We start from the raw sequence: 5,000 nt of genomic DNA, 5'->3' as shown, positions 1-5,000 counted from the left end.
CAAGTTACGCTGCACCTTAACCCAAGTTACGCTGCACCTTAACCCAAGTTACGCTGCACCTTAACCCAAGTTACGCTGCACCTTAACCCAAGTTACGCTGCACCTTAACCCAAGTTACGCTGCACCTTAACCCAAGTTACGCTGCACCTTAACCCAAGTTACGCTGCACCTTAACCCAAGTTACGCTGCACCTTAACCCAAGTTACGCTGCACCTTAACCTAACTTACGCTGCACCTTAACCTAACTTACGCTGCACCTTAACCTAACTTACACTGCACCTTAACCTAACTTACGCTGCACCTTAACCTAACTTACACTGCACCTTAACCTAACTTACACTGCACCTTAACTGTCACATGTAACGTCACAGGAATGTAGCTTTGCCTAACAGCAACCCTCTGAACATAGTTCACTGCTTGGATCCTCTGGTGTCATGTGTATTTCTTGATGCCATGGTGCGTACCCTCACATAAAGGTCTTTCGAGTGTTGCGTACTTTCTACACAGTCCCGCTAACCACTGGAAGGGTGTACCGCTACAGAACGAATATCGCCCTCCCCTCCTGCCCTTCCAAGCTGGTCGGTCAGGCGTTTGTTTGTGAAATGAGCCTTGCAGCTGTTCAGTTGCATTCGGTTGTCGATGCAGTCAGTGTACGTTGTGGTACGGCCTGTGTGGACTGTCCGCTGATGTACGCGTAACCCACACTGATCATCCGTCGTTACGTACTGAGTGACATAATGTGGCACATGCTTGACCGTACACCGGCTGCGCCCTACAATGGCGAATCATAAGGGCCATATGTTGTGCACGATGCTACTTGTCTCGTCTCCCCATTACAGCGAGATTGCACTGTTGTACGCCGTACAGACATGTGGTAGGTAGGTACGGACGAAAGTATTGCATGTTGGCCCCCCCCCCCCCCCCTCCTCCCTCTGCCGGGAATCAGCGTGAGCCGTCTGTTGATGTAGCGACGAGGGTTTTCCTATTTAATCGTATTGCCCCACACAACATGATAGCACGGTGGACCGCGTTCCACATCTGCGACATGCTACAGAGGCCGGTTGACAGTCGACCGCGCAAGGGACATTGCACACGTGCGCGGACCATCTTCCACGTGTTCTCTCGTGTACATGCCGCAGTGTGTATGTGGGCTGATGTAGCGTGTCGTGACACATAACATGCAGGCATGCCAGAATCGTAGATTTCGCAAATGTAGATTGACGTATACGTTTGCTGCCAAAGATCCGCAAATGAACTGGAAATCAGTTGTTGAGCGGTTGTTCGCGCTGCAGGTGCATCGGTGATAGCGACGATCGGTACATCTATGAACCGGTTGTTTCGGCGGTACCCGCCATGCCCCCGAACCTGAGTTGGCCATGTGGGTATGAAGCGATACGAGGCTGTGGCTTGGCGGGACAGTCCCCGGCCGGTGAGGGGGGGCCGCCCGGCGTGCTGGCCGCGCGCTGCGTGAGCGCACGCACTACAGCCGGCTGGTGGGGGGCGCCCAGTGGCAGGAGCGCCGGCCGACGGGCCCGGCTGGCGTCCCAGCTATGCGCCGGCGCACCCTGCGCGCGGCGCCAGGCGGCCAAAGTGGGTTCTGCCGAGCCCGGTGCGAAGCGCGGTGGACATCTGCAGTGTGCTGGTCCGATTGCGGACTGTGTGCGTTGAGGATGCGCCGCCGCCCGGCACTCGGCGTCGCGACGCCGTCTGCTGCTCGGTCGCCCCCAGCGGTTCTCGCAGGTGGTTTGTATCGCAGCTCTGCGGACGTGTTGGCGCGTGCGCTGTGCTGGGAGAGTTCGCTTCTGCACCCAAGTGGGGCTTTGCCCTTCTGTGGCGCTGGCGTTGGAGCTGCCGGTCACCGTAGGTGGCGCGTGTTGTTTCCCGCCGGCAATGCCACGACAGCACGCTCCCGGGCCTCTGTCGGCAGCGGCAAGCTCAGTTGGGAGCACGGGTGTTCGCACTGAAAGCGTCTACTCGCCCATCTCCGGGCGATTGCGCCTCTCTCGAACCCGACCAAGTACTTAGGACGGCGCTGCGCGCCGCCGGGACCTGAGAGGGTTTCGAGGTGTATCGTGCAGGGGAGCTCAGCCTCCTCCTGTTTGCAGAATAATTGAGCGGACGCTTGCGTGTTCGCGCGGGCCCTCGGGACACACTCCCGGGCGGCCGGCTGCTCAGCTCTCGTTGACGCAGCTCCCTGGTTGATCCTGCCAGTAGTCATATGCTTGTCTCAAAGATTAAGCCATGCATGTCTCAGTACAAGCCGCATTAAGGTGAAACCGCGAATGGCTCATTAAATCAGTTATGGTTCCTTAGATCGTACCCACGTTACTTGGATAACTGTGGTAATTCTAGAGCTAATACATGCAAACAGAGTCCCGACCAGAGATGGAAGGGACGCTTTTATTAGATCAAAACCAATCGGATTGGCTCGTCTGGTCCGTTTGCCTTGGTGACTCTGAATAACTTTGGGCTGATCGCACGGTCCTCGTACCGGCGACGCATCTTTCAAATGTCTGCCTTATCAACTGTCGATGGTAGGTTCTGCGCCTACCATGGTTGTAACGGGTAACGGGGAATCAGGGTTCGATTCCGGAGAGGGAGCCTGAGAAACGGCTACCACATCCAAGGAAGGCAGCAGGCGCGCAAATTACCCACTCCCGGCACGGGGAGGTAGTGACGAAAAATAACGATACGGGACTCATCCGAGGCCCCGTAATCGGAATGAGTACACTTTAAATCCTTTAACGAGTATCTATTGGAGGGCAAGTCTGGTGCCAGCAGCCGCGGTAATTCCAGCTCCAATAGCGTATATTAAAGTTGTTGCGGTTAAAAAGCTCGTAGTTGGATTTGTGTCCCACGCTGTTGGTTCACCGCCCGTCGGTGTTTAACTGGCATGTATCGTGGGACGTCCTGCCGGTGGGGCGAGCCGAAGGCGTGCTTGCGCGTCCCGAGGCGGACCCCGTTGAAATCCTACCAGGGTGCTCTTAGTTGAGTGTCTCGGTGGGCCGGCACGTTTACTTTGAACAAATTAGAGTGCTTAAAGCAGGCAAGCCCGCCTGAATACTGTGTGCATGGAATAATGGAATAGGACCTCGGTTCTATTTTGTTGGTTTTCGGAACCCGAGGTAATGATTAATAGGGACAGGCGGGGGCATTCGTATTGCGACGTTAGAGGTGAAATTCTTGGATCGTCGCAAGACGAACAGAAGCGAAAGCATTTGCCAAGTATGTTTTCATTAATCAAGAACGAAAGTTAGAGGTTCGAAGGCGATCAGATACCGCCCTAGTTCTAACCATAAACGATGCCAGCCAGCGATCCGCCGCAGTTCCTCCGATGACTCGGCGGGCAGCCTCCGGGAAACCAAAGCTTTTGGGTTCCGGGGGAAGTATGGTTGCAAAGCTGAAACTTAAAGGAATTGACGGAAGGGCACCACCAGGAGTGGAGCCTGCGGCTTAATTTGACTCAACACGGGAAACCTCACCAGGCCCGGACACCGGAAGGATTGACAGATTGATAGCTCTTTCTTGATTCGGTGGGTGGTGGTGCATGGCCGTTCTTAGTTGGTGGAGCGATTTGTCTGGTTAATTCCGATAACGAACGAGACTCTAGCCTGCTAACTAGTCGCGTGACATCCTTCGTGCTGTCAGCGATTACTTTTCTTCTTAGAGGGACAGGCGGCTTCTAGCCGCACGAGATTGAGCAATAACAGGTCTGTGATGCCCTTAGATGTTCTGGGCCGCACGCGCGCTACACTGAAGGAATCAGCGTGTCTTCCTAGGCCGAAAGGTCGGGGTAACCCGCTGAACCTCCTTCGTGCTAGGGATTGGGGCTTGCAATTGTTCCCCATGAACGAGGAATTCCCAGTAAGCGCGAGTCATAAGCTCGCGTTGATTACGTCCCTGCCCTTTGTACACACCGCCCGTCGCTACTACCGATTGAATGATTTAGTGAGGTCTTCGGACTGGTACGCGGCATCGACTCTGTCGTTGCCGATGCTACCGGAAAGATGACCAAACTTGATCATTTAGAGGAAGTAAAAGTCGTAACAAGGTTTCCGTAGGTGAACCTGCGGAAGGATCATTACCGACTAGACTGCATGTCTTTCGATGTGCGTGTCGTGTCGCGCAACACGCTACCTGTACGGCAGTAGCCGTGCGCCGCGTGCGGAACCACGCGTGCCTCTCAAAACTAGCGCAAGTGTTGTTGTGTGGTACGAGCGCTGAAGCTCTGGAGCGGCTGGCCTGCGGCACCTGGCGCCTGGCGCCGGTTTTGAATGACTTTCGCCCGAGTGCCTGTCCGCTCCGGTGTGGAGCCGTACGACGCCCATCGGCCGTCAGGCCGTTGGACACAAAGTAATGGAACAGGGGCCGTCAAACGCCTCAGTCCCGCCTCTGCAACTGTCTTGAAAGAGACGGTGGAGAACTGAAAAGATAAAGATCACCCAGGACGGTGGATCACTCGGCTCGTGGGTCGATGAAGAACGCAGCAAATTGCGCGTCGACATGTGAACTGCAGGACACATGAACATCGACGTTTCGAACGCACATTGCGGTCCATGGATTCCGTTCCCGGGCCACGTCTGGCTGAGGGTCGGCTACGTATACTGAAGCGCGCGGCGTTTGTCCCGCTTCGGGCGCCTGGGAGTGTCGTGGTCGCCTGTGTGGCCGGCCGCGTCTCCTTAAACGTGCGATGCGCGCCCGTCGCCTGGCGGTTCGCATACCGGTGCTTTCTCGGTAGCGTGCACAGCCGGCTGGCGGTGTGGCGTGCGACACCTCGTACAACGACCTCAGAGCAGGCGAGACTACCCGCTGAATTTAAGCATATTACTAAGCGGAGGAAAAGAAACTAACAAGGATTCCCCCAGTAGCGGCGAGCGAACAGGGAAGAGTCCAGCACCGAACCCCGCAGGCTGCCGCCTGTCGTGGCATGTGGTGTTCGGGAGGGTCCACTACCCCGACGCCTCGCGCCGAGCCCAAGTCCAACTTGAATGAGGCCACGG

The 5,000-nt window shown here is 56.0% G+C and overlaps 3 non-coding genes across 3 annotated transcripts in view; all 3 read left to right on the top strand.

The window, feature by feature from the left end:
* Positions 1–2,191: 2,191 nt before the first annotated feature.
* LOC126331619 (small subunit ribosomal RNA) lies at positions 2,192–4,084 on the top strand. Its single transcript, XR_007563408.1, has one exon. It is a non-coding gene; the product is annotated as a small subunit ribosomal RNA (ribosomal RNA).
* Positions 4,085–4,439: 355 nt separating this feature from the next.
* On the top strand, positions 4,440–4,594 carry LOC126331616 (5.8S ribosomal RNA). Its single transcript, XR_007563406.1, has one exon. It is a non-coding gene; the product is annotated as a 5.8S ribosomal RNA (ribosomal RNA).
* A 188-nt stretch (positions 4,595–4,782) lies between these two features.
* LOC126331614 (large subunit ribosomal RNA) overlaps positions 4,783–5,000 on the top strand; it is a 4,222-nt gene continuing 4,004 nt past the window's right edge. Inside the window, exon 1 of the ribosomal RNA XR_007563405.1 lies at positions 4,783–5,000. This exon is cut by the window's right edge and continues 4,004 nt beyond it. This is a non-coding gene — a ribosomal RNA (large subunit ribosomal RNA).

Source organism: Schistocerca gregaria, unplaced genomic scaffold (genome assembly GCF_023897955.1).
Source record: "Schistocerca gregaria isolate iqSchGreg1 unplaced genomic scaffold, iqSchGreg1.2 ptg001377l, whole genome shotgun sequence".
In the NCBI taxonomy this organism is placed as follows: domain Eukaryota; kingdom Metazoa; phylum Arthropoda; class Insecta; order Orthoptera; family Acrididae; genus Schistocerca; species Schistocerca gregaria.
Note: the sequence above shows the minus strand (reverse complement) of the source record. Positions and strands in the feature narration are given on the sequence as shown.